This window comes from Brachionichthys hirsutus, chromosome 6 (assembly GCF_040956055.1).
Source record: "Brachionichthys hirsutus isolate HB-005 chromosome 6, CSIRO-AGI_Bhir_v1, whole genome shotgun sequence".
NCBI lineage: Eukaryota > Metazoa > Chordata > Actinopteri > Lophiiformes > Brachionichthyidae > Brachionichthys > Brachionichthys hirsutus.
Window position 1 is genome coordinate 15,050,938 of NC_090902.1, and position 17,280 is coordinate 15,068,217.

Genomic DNA, 17,280 nt, shown 5'->3' on the forward strand with positions numbered 1-17,280 from the left:
GTTAGAGGAAATTGGGATCCCACTGATGATGGACAGCCATTACCAGCTAGAAGCCATGAGCTACAACAGCGAATTCGGATTCTAGAAAATCAAATAAGAGAGCAGTTCACGGCGTGATAAATCAAACTAAACAAAAAGATGATGAATCTATGGAAGATTTCCGTTAGAGAATGGAAAAGGTTTTTGCTCAGAATAGTGGCCTTAACAATGATAATAATGAGCAGGGACCGTTTCAACAGCAGCTAAAAAATGCTATTCTCCAGAATTGCAAAGCAGAAATCGGACACTGGTTAACAAAAAATAATGTAGGGACGGCGACTCAAACTATAAGTCAGTTCATGACTTGGGCTATTCATGCTGAAAAAGTGACTGTCAACAAGAAGAAGACAAGAGAGAAGAATGATGTGTTCTGGCAAGAACTTGATGTGGAAGCAGAGGAAGTGTGTTATTTTGGAGGACACGACAGACGAGGCCGAGGACGAGGGCGCAGTCGTGGAAGAGGTCGGAGACAAGATGGACGAGAAGCAAGTTGGAGAGAAAGAAATCCAGAAGACAGCAAGTGCTGGAACTGCAACCGAAGAGGACATATTGCAAAGGAATGTAATGGAAGAAGATAGGATAGAAGGAACTTTTCAGCATGACTAGCCAGTCCAAAAGAAAAGCAGGAGGTCTCGCAGCCAGCTGCACTCACACATGAAACAACGGATGAAACAGACGGTGAATTAATTCTTAATTTGGAACATCTCATGATTTCTGAGACGCAAGATAAACCAGTAGTGACTCTCTTTGTAAAGGGAAAACCTGTCGTGTTTCTGTGTGATACAGGTGCCTGCAACACAGTTTTAAAACAATCAGTTCCTGGAGTTAAAACATCACGCGACGTGATTCAGGTCAGATCAGCAAACGGGCAAATTGAAAAACAATTTATGTCACAACCATTGTTACTACAGGATCCTGAGACAGGAATCAAAACAACAACCACTGTAGTTTTAGCATCTAACTGTCCTTTTAATCTGTTAGGCAGAGAGGAAATGTGGGCTATGCGGCTAGCTGTGGCACCGGGTTGTAATGGGATGATGAAAGTGTTGCTTTTGGAGGATCCCAGTGACCTGTTTGTACAGTGTTCATTATCACTGGACTCTAGATTTGAATTCAAATTCACTGGCTAAAACAGATGCTTTGCTACAAAAAGCTACAACTCTCTTATCTGATGAACAAAATGTAATGACCACAGAGGATTTACATGTGACATTAAGAAATAAAGACACTCCAGGCACAGATCCAAAATATGATGAAGTGTTCAATAAACTTGGTCCGCAGTCGATGATTCTTTCTGAATTGGTCACTGACAAGAGATCCACTGCTTTTGCCTTGGTTACTTTAGGTTCAGAGGCAAACAATTTGATGACACAGTGGCAAGTTCCACACATATCATTAGCAAAAACAACCATGATAGAATGGAATGATTTGGGTAATCTGGCAACCAGAGCAGCAAGCGTTAAAGATTGGAAAAAACAAGGTGATGGATCTCTTTTCAGTCCTTCCACAAAATGGTGGAAATTCAACCTGGGATGGATAGCAAGGGCGACCCCTACTGTCCATCTCATGGAACAAGAATCTGAATGACTAGCACTGTTATCAGAGGACAGTGAAGCGTTGCTAAAAACATTGCCATCCACTTTGTGGACAAAGAGTCCAACAGATGTAGGACTTTTAAAAAATAGCCAACCTGTTGTTATTAGACCAAAAACAGAATACAGACCATGTAGAAAGCAATATCCTCTTAAACCGGATGCGATTGAAGGAATTAGACCAGTAATTAAAGAATTACTTAAGTCTGGAGTGTTAGTCGAGTGTCCTGATTCACCATGTAACACGCCTATTTTTCCAGTGAGAAAGGCACCACCATCCACCGGCTGGCGGATGGTACAAGATTTGCAAGCAGTAAATGCAGTAGTGATTCAAAGAGCACCAGTAGTTCCAGATCCACACACATTGCTGAATGATTTAAACCCAAAAGCGAAGGTTTTCACTGTAGTGGATTTGAGTAATGCATTCTTTTCAATTCCAATTCATAAAGACAGTCAATTTTGGTTTGCATTCACTTTTGAAGGAAAGAGGTACACCTACACACGTTTACCTCAGGGTTATTGTGAAAGTCCAACAATTTTTTCACAAGCTATAAGAAACCGCCTTGCATCTTTTGTTCCACCTAAAGGTTCACAAATTCTCGTCTATGTAGATGACATTCTTTTAGCGTCGGAGACAGAAGAGCAGTGTAGAATTGACACCATTGCATTATTGCAATATTTGGCCGAAACAGGTAACAAGGTAAATCCTAAAAAGCTACAGATCTGTGCAGAACAAGTGTCCTATTTAGGTCACATTTTATCCGCACAAGGAAGACGCATAAATAGCGACAGGAAAGCAGCCATTTTGTCAGCGCCAAAACCTTTGACAAAAAAACAGATGATGTCTTTTTTAGGTCTTTGTAATTATTGCAGAGCCTGGGTTCCAAACTATGCAGAAAGATCAGCTTTGCTGCAAGAATTGATTTATGGTACACCGATGACGATGACTGACAAAATAAAGTGGACAAAAGACGCTGAGGAGTAATTTTGCAATTTGAAACAGTGTTTAGTGGGAACGTCAGTGCTGGCTCTTCCAGACTATGACAAACCTTTTGTACAAACTGTAGATTGTAAAGACAGGTACATGGCATCAGTGCTTTCGCAAAAACATGGGGATAAGTTGAGACCAGTTGCTTTTTATTCCACAAAACTCGACGCGGTAGCAGCAGCTACACCCGTTTGTGTTCGTGCAGCAATAGCAGCTGCAATGGCAGTACAATCATCTGCTGAGGTGGTGTTGTTTCATGATCTGACACTCCTTGTTCCTCACTCTGTTTCAATCTTGCTTTTACAAACAAAAATGTCATTTCTGTCTCCAGCAAGACATCTGATGTGTTTAAATGTGTTACTTTCACAACCCAATTTGGAAGTAAAACGTTGTACAGTGTTAAATCCAGCAACATTGATGCCGACTGAGGAGGATGGAGAAAAACATGACTGTGTTGAGGAAACTCAGCACACAGTCTTGCCAAGGTCAGATTTGAAAAATGAACCCATATCAGACTCAGAAATAGTCTATGTAGATGGTTCATCAAAGAAAAATCCAGATGGGACGAATGCAACTGGCTATGCTATTGTTTCACAAACCAAGGTATTGAAAGCTGAACCATTACCTAAACATTATTCTGCTCAAGCAGCAGAATTGACGGCGTTGATTGAAGCATGCAAAATGTTCAAAAATAAAAGAGTGACAATTTACACAGACTCACAATATGCATTTGCTTCTTTACATGTGTTTGCGCAGCATTGGCAGAATAGAGGTATGAAAACTGCAATGGGAAAACCGGTGACACATTCTGATCTTTTAAATCAGCTGTTAAAAGTAATTCAGTTACCAAAAGCAGTGGCTGTATGTAAATGTGCAGCCCACACCACAGGAACGGATCCCGTGTCTGCAGGAAACAGGTTAGCTGACAAAGCGGCTAAACAAGCAGCATTAAAAATGTTTCCTGAGGATCAGTGTCTTTTGGATGATGAGGTAATTGATAAAATCATTCTTGTTGATATGCAATCCACGGCGCCAAAGACTGAACAAAAATTGTGGGAAAATAAAGGGGCAAAAATTATTGAAGAAATATTTATGTCACCTGAAAATAAACCTATTCTTCCGAAATCACTTTACAGATGGGCAGCAATATTGAGTCATGGCGTTACACATGTCTCAAAAGGAGGGATGGTAAACCTGGTGAACCAATATTTCACCACATACGGTTTCAATAATTACTCAAAAAACATTTGCTTAGCATGTGAAATATGTGCACGGCACAATCCTCAAGGGAATTTTCGACCCAGAAGGGGGAGATTCCCTACACCAGAATATCCTTTCCAAACAATCCACATGGATTTCATAGAACTGACGAAGAGTGAGGGTTGCAAATATGCTTTGGTGATTGTTGATGCATTTTCCAAATGGGTGGAGATTTATCCGGCTAAATCACCAGATGCTATCACAGTAGCTAAAGCAATTTGTAAGGACATTATTCCAACACATGGCATTCCACAGGTCATTTATAGTGATAACGGTAGCCATTTTGTGAACCAGGTAATAACAAAGATGGCACAACACCTGCAAATCAGATTGAAAAATCATTGCGCGTATCACCCACAGAGTGCAGGACTGGTGGAAAGAACAAATGGCACGGTTAAGACAAGGTTGAGAAAATGCATGGAAGAAACGAGAAGGCCATGGACACAATGCATTGATTTGGTCAAACTGTATATGAGAATTATGCCAAATGCAGAAACAGGTTTGACACCATTTGAAATCATCCATGGGAGATCATTCAAAATGCCACATTTTGAATTGTTACAACCATGCGATGAGGAAACAACACTGGCTGGTTACATGAGGCGGATGCTCATGCAGAAAGATGTCCAGAGAGCAAATGAGCTGCCGGATTCTACTTTGTCTCAACAGGAGGGCCAGGCCAAAGTTCGTGTCGGCGACTGGGTCTTCTTGAAGGTCATCAAAAGGAAAGCGTGGTCCAGCCCGAGGTGGGAAGGACCATACCAAGTCTTGCTGACGACACCAACTGCTGTGAAGGTCCAGGAACGTTCCTCCTGGATCCATCTTTCGCACTGTAAAAAGCAACGACCCTTACCAGACTTATCCAGAGACGCAGAGGGGAAGTCTGACTGACAAAGGGGTGGAGCTTCAGAAAACGTTGCTATCGGCACACACAGTGCAAGCAAAGGACAGGTACATTGTTTGGTGACACTTTTAGGTGAAGACTCTCCAAAGGACGGAAATATGACATTGTCAATGGACAACAAACAAGAACAACCACCAAAGACCATGTGGAACCAGAATGGTCTCACACCAAGAACAGTTTTCATATTCCTCAGTGTAATGTGTACGATTGTTCTTCCATTCCTTTGGTGGGAGAGAGCATCCGATGGAGCTGTCATCAGACCGATGGTAAAGAGATTTGTGTCAGAAGAACATCGTGAGGTAATACATGGGGATTGGGAAATTTCGAATGTGTATTTGACCAATACTTGGTACCGTCATGCCACACTGATTGCAACTGCCAATAACAGAACAAACTGCTATGTATGCACAAAAATGCCTGCCTCTTCTAGTCATCAGAGATTGGAAGTGAAGTCCCTTGATCACCGTACTTCAGAATGTGTAGTTGAATTCACTATTAGTGGAAGAATGTATTTTACAGGATTGTACGACAACGACGCTGACGGTAATCCTGTAGAAGTAAGACCAGCTTGTGGAAGTTTTTATAAATTCAACAGACTAAACTGTACCAAAACCATCGCACTCTATGCTGAAGTTCCTAAAGACATGACATTTCCAGAATGTTATGCTAGCAATGGTACTGGTAAAATGGGGATGTTGAACCCACAGCAATGTAACAAAGTGTACATTCCTGTGGGTTGTAACGTTGTTAATACATTTAAGTTGAGGAGAGGTCGCAATGTCAGTTAAAAGTTGTGGTTCAGAGTTTGATCTAAGCTCATGTCCATGGAATAAAACAGTAAAAAAATTGTTCAGATAGTTTTGGTAACGCCCACCCGTACAATAGAAACACCTATGCTATAGATGGATATTATTGGCTTTGTGGACATAAGTTGTACCTACAGCTCCCAGCAGACTGGGGAGGTGTTTGTGCACCTGTAAGTGTATATGATCACACTTATGTAATCTCAGCTTTTAATTCTAAAAGTCGGAAGAGAAGAGCATTCTCTGTACCGGCTGTGACATCGCACGATTCAATTGGGGGTTCAAATGTTCCAGACGAGTTTAAACTGTGGAGCACCAGCAACAAACTAATCCTTTCACTTTTTCCAAATTTAGGGGTAGGAAAGATAATGTTAAGAGTAGAAACAATGGATTACAGGATTGGACTATTTATAAATGCCAGCATTAAAGCTTGGGAAGCTAATGATGAGGAGATGAACAGCGTGCGTCTGATGGTTTTGCAAAACAGGATGGTTCTTGACTTAATGACCGCAGCACAAGGAGGAGTTTGTGCTTTGTTAAACGACTCGTGCTGCACTTACATTCCTGATAATGCTGGTGACGGACAGGTAATTGCTGAAGCTATCCAAACCATGAAGAACATCCGTAATGCTCAGAGTCAGGACTTTGTAAATAAAGGATTCGACCCATTTGAATGGCTAACACCCGGATCATGGAAAAGTGTTCTGTTAAAAATTTTGATGCCATTCATTTTTGTATTGATTTTATTCTTTGTTTTTTCCGTTTGTATTCTTCCCTGTTTGAGAGCAATGGTAACGAGGATGGTAAATGCTATGACAAATGTAATGATGACTGAAAAGTGTGAAGCTTTTAACGTAGCAATGCGAGAGGAGTATGCTGTATTGTTAGCTACAAGAGAAGTCGAAGATGAAGATGAATATGATGTTTGAAATGTGTATCAAGATATAACCATGAGAGTGTTTCATATCCTGAGTTAGGTGTCTTTAAAGATAATCGCAGATGCAGCTGGGTTCGGAAAGAATTTTCCCGTTTGAAAGAAGTCTGCAAATACGGGTTTTTCGCTTTCCGCCCTGATTCAGGTATGATTGTAAGAACTCCGGTTATGAATGTAATAACTCAGGTATTGATTTTGATTGTACTGATTCTTTTTTATCATTGTTTTCTGATAGTTTAGTTCTAGTATAGTGTTTGAAGCATGTTTAGTTAACACCTAATGTTTTGTAGTAACCATAGAGATAAGGATGTTACAGTATAAGTATTAGGCCATGTGAAATGAAAATTCCAGGAGGGAAATGTTAGAGTTAGTGTTGTATTTTCATTGTAAAACTGTAAAGATGGAGGAAGCCACGAGGTTTTCCCATAGGAAAAATTCCCTTTGTCTTTAGTTTCATCGAAGGGGGTAGGGATCTATTTAAATACTTGGGAACCACCTACTTTGACGGTGTTAATAAAAGGTCTGTGAGGGCCCGGGAGAGGTCTCTTGGTCGCAGCTGCTGGGCGAGCAAGGTCCACCTTACCGGTAAAGTATCAACGTTTGTCTGCCTGATTCATTTTGTGTGCGTTTAATTATTTCTTACAGTGTGTCAGGGAATTACCCCGACAATTATAATGCCACGAAAGGAGGGGTAGACAACATGGACAAGCTGGCGACACCCTACAGCTGCAAATGGAGGACTCTACACAGCAAAATTGACAGTGTTAATTTCTCAGTGTCACGTAAAAATAAGTGGGGTTAGTGTTATTTTAACACGTCATTGATTCAAATCAATGTCAAAATGTGTAATTTCCAAAAAGTGTCAGTGTCCACCTGGAGTGCTAAAAATTCTCACACTCTGTGGTGTTGTTTGGAAATGAGGAGACAGTAGTAGTTCCAACCACTCAACTTTATCAGCACGTCCTTATCACAACTTCAGTACATCGCTCGAACATCCACGCTACCTTCTTCTTCTCTCCTACTTATTCTGTCCTCTCTCTTCTTCTGCCGTCCCTATTTCTGAGCATCCGAGTACATGCGCCATCTTCTGGCGAAAGCATAGAACACAACACACTCCAGTGTTACCTTGACCGCGCCCACAAAGAATCTTCCAGATCAGCAGACGGTCGCCATTTTCTCTCCGTGTGCGCGGTAAGTTTCCCCCGTCAAGTTTAAAGATGGATATTGGGACATGTAACATCAGTAAGTGTTAAATTAATTGTATACGAACTAAACCGAGAGTCATGTCCTATTTTCTAAACGTGTTTGTCGATGTTCCTCGAAGTTAGCTAATATAGCATTGCCAACCCATACCCCCGTCCGAAAAGCTGTTCTTTAATCTTTCATGCAACTGCTAAAGTTTATAACCTCTGCGGGCAGACCCTGTAAACGAGAGACCACAGCGAACCGTGTCGGACGGCAGGGAAAAGAGGAGACCGGTAATTTAAATGTTTACAGTTGTCAGAGTCATGTCAACTATCGACAGTGTGGTAGCTTTCAAGAAACTTTTATTTCGGTGTATTTGCAATATTTGGACTGCTTTGCGTCAAAAGGTATGGCGACAAATCATCTAATTTTATTCGCGCCCACAGCAGAACCTTGCGGCCCGCCCGGGTACGAATAATATCTCGTGAGACTTATTCTGGGGTCGCTGCTTCGCATCACAATCTCGCGGGAGTTCAGAGGGAGCTTATTGTCATCATTTGATGTGTGTTGAACACCGTTCTTGCCATTTCTTTAGTGATGCTGGGTCCCGTTGAGTTTAAGGAAGTGAGCAAGTGGGTCAGGGTGCCACAGACAGACGATGTGTACAATTGCTCCCAATTTCTACAAGGAGGTAATTTAAGTTTCATGTTAATTCATGCTTTTCACTGTTCACTGTATGTCCAATGTAAAATAATTTTATGTCATGACCCTAAGTGAGGTTCTGTCCTATTTAAGTGTTGGCGAAATTCAACTTGCCAGCATTTACTGCCTTGATCCTGAGGGATTCTGCTGGGATAGAAGTGGATTCAGATATCTTTGATGAACTTTTGAAGTCATCACAGATGTCTTTCAAGGCTGTCACTGAAGAAGGCACTGGTAAAAAACCGGATATCAATATTGTAATGGAATTCATAGCAGCTCTGCTATTCAGTTTGCACGCTGATTTATGCAATACAATATTATGTGTTAATAGGTAACAGTGTTGGAGACTCCTCAGAGGACTCATTCTCATCAAAGTTGTCATCACATGCATCCCAAGGGTCATCATCAGGTTCAGACTCAACTGTCACTCGCATCTACAAAAGCTTGGAAAAGACTGTTGATTGAAGGACCCCTTGACGGCAACATTGCAAGAGATGCAAGTTATCTTTGTACTAGGGTTTAATGTACTTCAACTGATGCTGCCAATGGTTGACATTTTGTGAAAAAATCACAATCTCTGAATTTGAAAGTTACTTTCATATGCTCAAGTTGCAATGTGTTAAAATAACACATCTGTTTTCAGATTGTCAAAGCAGCTCTGCATTCAAAGCCAGGCGGTGAATAAATATTAAAAGAATATGAGAAAACAAACTGCCTTTCTGATGGTACAAGAAGAAAGATGGTGAACATACTTGTGGCAGATATGGTAGAGTCTCATGGGTAGGTTATTACGCACATTAGTTAACAAAAATGCTGTTAATTATGCAAGTTTTCCGTTCTTATTTGAATGAATCATTCGGTTTTGGAGAGTGACAGTTTGATTATGCATCTGTATTGTTTCAGGAGGGTTCCTCCAGTTAATGTTCGCATTATGTATGCACTTGGCATTACAACCTTGTTTCCAAACTTGAAGGACCCTGATTCAAAGAGAGGCTATGTAAGTATTGACATTGAATGTGTCATGGATCTGCACAGTATTGGTGCTTATCCTTAAATAACTATAGCTAACATATTAACCTTTTTGTTTTTGACAGGAACATTTCTATGATCAGCAGAGTGGATCCGGTTACGTGGCATGGAGGCTGAAAACTGTCCAACGCAACTCAGCTCAACAGATCAAAGAATCCAAGTCCACTTTTCAAGGTGGCCATTTGCTTAATTCTTATGTTATGTACCTGTTAGTTATTGAGTGCTCAATGTCCTGACTTTTGATCACTTGTCAAGGTGGCCCCAAGACTCGGCGTACGATGCATTCCACTGCGAGACAGCTGTCAGGTGATGAATGTAAGGAAGCTGTGTCACTCATGAAGTACTCATCTGACATGGCTCTCGTCAAAGATAAAATGCAGGCAACATTTCAGTACAGACAGAATGTGGTTAAAGATCCAGCCACAGCCTCCACTATCCTTGATCTTTTTCCAAGATACATCAGGCTTGGTAAGACATCAAGTTGATTTTTGACTACTCTGTGGTTGCTTTATGAGAATTTAGTCTCAATGTCGTGTATTCTCTTTCAGATTGAACAAGACTTCACAATGCTCTTTGGTGAAGAAGTGTCTGGTAAATTCCTTGCCAAATGGCCAACATTCTTCAAACCAAGGGTCATTGCAGATCGCAAAAATCTACCTCAAAGTGCACATAGCGATGAGCTTCTTTTGTCTGCACAACAGGAGTCTGATGACTATGGTAAGTCTGCATAATGTGTAATTGGTCCAGAGCCGTTAATTGTATGAAATGTATTTACATGCAATTTGTAATAATTCATCTTAATTATGAATGTATCATCTGTAAATTTAAAGTAATTGCTGTGTTCATTCTCCCCTTCAAGGATGGGACTGTGAGACGGCTGCCATCCTCTTGCTCCTACACCTGTTACCTCCAACATCCAAGGGCAAGAAGTCCTCGAAGAAAAGCACATCAGATGCTGCGGACCGCCTCATTAAATTCATGTGTATGTACATTCAACTCGATTTAACTTTAGATGTCAAATTATTTGGTGCATGATGATTGAGATATTGGTTTTTCAACACAGAAGCAGTTTCGTCTTTATTGAAATATGTGTACATTTAATTGAATTGGATTTCATTGATTAATTTCTCTTTTCTCCCCCTCAGGTGGGGAGGAGCATGGATGCCTTTAAGGAAACTGGCTCTGCTCAACCCTTTCTTCTGTGTGTCGGAGAGAGAAAGAACAGCATCCAGAATTTCTACGTCGTTCTGGACCAAAAGATGATTCCCTGTGCAACACAGACTGGAGTTGCTGCCTTCGATGAGCTCTTCAAGGCACATTTTGCTTTTGCAGTGTCCTATGATGAGGCACTGTGCAACTTCTACACATTCATCCAGACCACCGTGTATGGCATTGATGTTGGCAGCGTGAAGGAGAGTCCTCGTGTCAAGGAAATTTAGGGCAAGAATTCGTCACGGCACCGATTGAGGAGGAGGAGATCTTTTGACTGTATTCACCAATGTTCATCTGTTACGTTTGCAAGGTACCCCACACGAGTTGTTCACTCTTATTTAGACACATGACGTTTCAGCATGGTTTGTACCCAGGAAAGTCTTTGCGTTTTAACTGTGGAGAGCCTGGATGTTCTTTTGTTTTTTTGCACATACTCTGGTTACAAGCGGCACTTGCTAAGAGCGCATGATGATGCTGATTCTCATCCTGTGAGCAATTTTGAGTTTGAGCCTTTAGCTAATGTTGGACCTTCTGTGTCACATCCAGTAAATGTTGATCCTCCCGTGACTGCCGATACACAGTCCAGTTGGAAAAAGGAAAATCCTAGACATGTGCAGCTCTATTATTGCTCAAGTCCAAGCCTCTGGAGTTGCTGAAACCACTGTACAATGTTTAGTTGTTGACGACCATATGTACATTGTGCCATACTGTAATTATATATATAACTCCATGCTGAATGTGTCTATTATGGAATAATGTACCTTGCAATTAAAAAATGTGTATATTTTGCAAGTAATTGTCTTTTTTGTAATTGTAGGTAAGGGGTGTATGTTGTTACCAGGGGTAGCTGGAGGGGGCATTGGTTGGTCAGCATTCTACTCCCTCAAGTGTTAATTATTTAACAATCATTAGTGTTGGCACATTTACACAAGTGCAGTTTTGCAGTGTTATTGTTCTAACCCTGACACCAGTGTAGTGTTATTTCTAACTCACTTTAGTGTTGCAATGACACTGTGAAGGTGTAAAATAATTAACACTTTCATAAGTGTTACTTTAACACTGAAACGAGTGGACGCATATAGACACTTTCCTGGTGTTAGATTTAACTCTCTCAGTGTTAATTTAACACCGACGATTTTGCTGTGTACCCTGGCCACTGGTGATATTCTGTGACGTGTTGGACATCTCAGCGTACAATGCCCTTGTAAATGCCACCTCCCTTTTCGAGTGCGTGTTGTGTTGTTTTTCCAAGCCGTTTATATTGTTGCTTTAAAATAAAACAGCTTGTGTATCAACCTGCGTACTGTCCTTTACGATCCGGTTCACCTAGGCCGAGTTGTAACAGCATGTGTTTACTAACCAGTAATAACTTTTCACTACATGATGTTTAAATATTCTAACAAACGAACACACTAATTGTCCTGCATTACAACCAACTTGAGCTGCATCCGTAGCTCGTTCCAAGACCGAGGGCTAAAATAGAGACTTTTTTCCAGTCCGAGTCCGGACAGGTGGCACCTCGAAAAGAAGCCAACTGCTGGACCTGAGGTTGTAGGAACTACGAACAGGCACAAACTTGGAGCAGATGTACGAGGGCAGCGCACCTAGAATGGCCTTATACAATAATATAGAAATGCTGCATCCTGTGCACGGTGAGAGAGGACCATCTGACCAGATTATATAACGTACAATGATGAGTCCTAAAGCCCGAATCTGAAACATCTCAGTGCAGCGTGGAAAAGATGGTCAAGTTTGGCCAAGGTGGTGGGACATGCAAATCGATAAATGACATCTCCATAGTCAATCTGGGACAGGAATCAGTTGGTGACCAGGAAGGCAGGCCAGCACAAGAGGGATGCTGCGGCGAGCTTTGGGAGAGCAAGCAGAATGGCAGTCCTACATGACCTCATCAGAGACCCCACGTCATGCCAACATGACGGAGACGCAACGCGATAGTCCACTTCCAGGAATCCAAGAGTTGTATTTGGACTGTCCATTACGTATATAGGCTGGGGTTTGAAGCTGCTGTAGTCTTGTGAGCACAAAAGAGAAGCTATACACCATAATAAATAAAATGATTCATCATTACATGTTCGCAACTGATGCATCTTCCTGCAGAACACATTCTCAGACTTATGGTGAAATGTAAACCTCACAACCTGTGCCTTCAATGTTTGATGTTTAACATAACTGACAGACGTGAGGTCCATGCTTTAACGTTTATGGACAGATGCATTGCTCAGTGTAACCCCAACACAAACTGGATCACTGGATGGGACTGTTCTCATGGCCCTGTCACTACATACTCAACTCAGACACCACTCCCAATGCCAGATTGTTAGTGATATGAGAACTACTTTCCAGCAAACTAGATCGACCTCCCGTGTTTCGACCCTGCCTGATTCCTGGATCCCGCCTCATTGCCTGCCCCTATCTTTGATTTGTCTGCTTGCTCTGACTCCACGGTAAGGAACAGTAAAGCTCTGGTTTTGGATACCCACTCTACTGTTGTGCATCTGGATTCTTATCTGCCTTGGTCTGTGACACGTACGGACATCTTGGGAACCAATTGAATAATCCATTAAATGTTTTTGTGGTCTAGCAGTTGTCTTTTGTTATATTGCAGGTTTTGGTTTTCACTAGATTACCGTAAGACAGATGGATTCTGCCAGCCACTCTATGTTTTTCTGTCTATAGATTGCCACGTGTCTGTATAAGTCTTCTATTTGTACCCGAGTGACGCATCACACTGCGTAAAAGGATAAATTAAAGATGAAATCTAATTAAATAAACAAGATACTTTCTGTATCAAATATGGGAATGCATTATAAACAATCTTTGACATTGAAATGAGGGAGATGGCATGCAGATTCTCTTTGTTTGCCCTGTGCGTTTAGCTAGGGGCATGCCTGGTGCCTGCCCCCAATGTTAGTTTTCCACTCGATAAACTATTTGACTGTATTCAAGGACAGGCAAATGTTATATTTACAAAGACACTTTACAAAGATTTTCATACAATATAGTAAGCAGCACAGTAAATTATTTGTCATTAATTGTTGGAATGTGTTTTCTTTAGTAGAAGTTGGTTTGTTAAATGAGTTCTAAAATGTCGTTCTCCGACTAGTATATGCTCTTTTTTTGTTTGCAGATAACTCCAATGCTCCCGGGGCAATTTGAGCTCATTGACGAGGACAGCGTTACACAAGTGCGCAACGCTCTCCAGCTCGCAAGTGTAAGCGTGTTTCATTTAACCGTTTATGTTCACAACTGTTGTATTGATAGCATTTAGCTTATGTTCTTCTTTCCTAGTTAATTCTTATGTGTTGCGGTATTCGTGTAACGATTCGTCGGTCCCCAGAGACCGAGTGTACCGACGTGTGGTGCACTCTGGGGCATTGGCGACAAGGACGATGGCGCGCATGGTGAGGCGTCAAAGGGCACGGGACGATCAAGTCACAACTCTGCAGGGACTTTTGGCAGAGAAGGACCAGCTGATTCAAACCCTGCAAATGCAGCTGAGGGAGAAGGAGATGCATGCGCTTCAAACTGGTACAGTTTAGCAGTATTCAGTTTAGTTAGTGACAAATATTTTGTTGCTGTTGTAATGAAGCCATGTTCCAGTGTACGGCATGGACTGTCTACTGTGAGGTGCGGCGTCAAGTGAAAAGCAAGTGTCGGCAACGTGTCATGAACAGTCCTAATTGTGTTAACAGATTTGTAAGGAATGGAAGATAAGATAATATTTCTACATCTGTAGTAGTTGTTGGCTGTAAATCCAGGCAAGGCATAATATTGTGTATGAAAGGCAACTTTAAGTATAATGCACTCAGTTGTAGCTGTACTTGCAATAGTTATCTATGTGCACTTTCTGTGAGAAGGCGTTTCGGTGCCAAGTATATCAGCATCTGCTCACGTCTACAGGCAACGTGAGCTTTTTATTAAGGATTATATACACAATCTTATTGTGTTCGTAATGGTAATAAAGTATCTTGAATCAAGTGTCACATTTTTAGAAGGATATCGATATGTTATTGCTTTTGATTAGTCTTTTGTGTTTGAATTGCGACGGAAGCCATGTTCGCTGAGGACATGGAAGAGTCTGCGGCGGGGAAGGATGGCCAGGGTGATGAGGTGGAGGTGACCCTGGAGGCGGATCAAACGGGCACCGATGACCCAGGACTGGCAGAGGTGAAAGAGCAGCCGCATTCGCAGGACTGAAGAGGGCAGTCGGCATGCACATGGAATCACCGTTAGTTGTACAAATAAATTATTTTTCCTGACAAGTAATGTGGTTCTTACTCTGTAACTTTGATGCAAGCAATTGGTTACTCTGTTAGTTCATACTTGGGGAATTTGGCAAATGGGTTGATTGTATTAGATTTTGAAAATGCAATTTATGTGCGCATCGATCCGCTCACGTCTTGAGGCAACGAGCGCTTTTTATTAGGGATTGTAATTGAAATTAAGAGCAGATGGCAGCTGTATGTGCAGATAAGTTAGTCCTGACCCACCGTGCTGCTTTTCCCTCCGCGTGCCGTGAAACTGTTCCGGTTCCCGGAGCGGAGAGAAACCCAAAGACGCAGGTCAGACCTCCCCTGTTGCTCTTTAACAGATCACATCACCCAGCTCAGAGTGAAATCTTTTGGTAGCTGGGCAACTGAAGTTGAAATCCAGGCTGCAGCAAACAACCTTGGTGTAGACGTTTACACACATGCCCCAATGGCAAGTGGTCGCAATACGCATGTATGGGCCAACGTGTTTCTAAGCAGGGAGTTTATTTGCTGCACCATGGTCAATCATTAGGAGTCTGTTGTGTGTGTCAAACGCCCCTACGGTTGCTTTAAGTTGTGCAAGCTTCAGGAAATGCTCAATAATGACCAAATCAAAACCAGGACTGCTGTGAGCAGTCGTATACAAATGCTGGACCTTACTGAATCTGAAGAATCACTTTCTGTTCAGAGCAGTAGAATGTCATCATGTCAAGTATCAAGCACATCTGGTAAAAGACGATATGATAATGAGGCATATGCTTTGACATGGAGAGAAAATAGTAAACTAAGATGTGCTATGAACAAGCATAGATTAGCTGCTCACACAGTCAGCATGGACAAAAGTTCAGAGCAGCTGTAGTTCACGCCGGCATTACCAAATATGCCACAAATGCCGAATACAGATTGGCTTTACGTAGAGCCAGCGTGGACAAATATGCAAACGACAAGACACACAGATCATCATTGAAAAGGGCTAATAAGCGGAAGTCTGTTGAAATGAAAGAGAAACGTGAATGCTTTGATTTTGTGTTGAAACAATTTCAGGACAAGGTTAGAAGGGGTCCAGACTGTCTGTTGTGTTTGCCACCAACTTATTTTCAAGCAGCAGGTTGTCAGTTGTAGTAAGAGCACTTATATGCAACAGACGGATACCTGTTTGGTAGCCGAAAAGTGCATTACAGAAGACTTCTTGCACAATTGTAATAATTGTGTGGTACCGTGCACGTTGTCGGAAACAAGAGGTCAGTTATGGATATGTCACTGTTGTAATGTGAAGTTGGGTCGAGGTGAGATGCCCGCAGAGAGCATAGTTAACTTGCAATTGTCTGCTGTTCCTCCAGAGCTGAGTTGCCTCAATAGCTTGGAGCAGCATTTGATAGCATTACACATTCCTTTCATGAAAATGTTGGCTCTGCCTAAAGGGGCACAAAATGGCGTTCACGGACCAGTCATTTGCGTTCTGGCCAACATTGTCTTGTCAACAGACGTCTTGCCAAGGACCGACGCCGATGTTTCTCTGCTGTGTGCGAGGCTGAAGCACAAATTGACATAAAGGACACTATGAATACCAATATGTCAATACAGATCATTTGAGACAAGCTTTGCAGTATTTGAAGAAAACCAATTCCTATTATGAAGACATCGACTTCAATGATGATTGGCTTAACCAATTTGAAAAAAGTCACAATGAAGTAGTGGATGTGGACGGTGAAGGAGAGAAAAATGCTGAGGAAGACATTGCATGATCGACAGTCTCACGGCATGTTCATGGACACGTGTCTTCAGCCATTGGATATAGTTCCGGAAGCGTTGGATCACTGACAACTTAAACGTTGCACCCAGCAAAGGTAACAATCTTGTTCAGCTCCTTCAGGATAAAACTAATGAGGCAAAAAGTTTCTCTACTTTGTTCCCAAATGGCAGCCCAACGTATCATGACTTCCGTAATTGATTGTCATTAAAATATCTTGACGAAGTCAGAGTGCTGATTTGTGGGCAAGTACATTACATGTGAAGCGCCACGAGATGATGAACTTTGGGAAATAGTCACAGCAGTTCAGATGCATAGCAAGAGACACTCAAAGACGTGCAAAAGGAAGAACACCGTGTGCAGATTCAACTTTCCCAGACCACCCGAGCGTACGGTCACTTCCAGAATAAGGAATTCAGATGTGGAAGACCAAGAGGAGATCACTGACAAACTGACCAAAGAGGAGGCTACTAAAATCATGTCTGGAGTTAAATGTGCCGCCACCGATGAGAATGCTGCATTTACTTCTGCATCGCAGTTGTTTGATAGTCTAGGTACTGACCAACACAAGTTTGAAGCAGTATTTGAATGCACACTTAAGAAACCTCAAC

General features: G+C 41.8%; 1 pseudogene; it reads left to right on the forward strand.

The window, feature by feature from the left end:
• Positions 1-402: 402 nt before the first annotated feature.
• Positions 403-10,993, forward strand: LOC137894666 (uncharacterized; annotated as a pseudogene).
• The last annotated feature ends 6,287 nt before the right edge of the window (positions 10,994-17,280 follow it).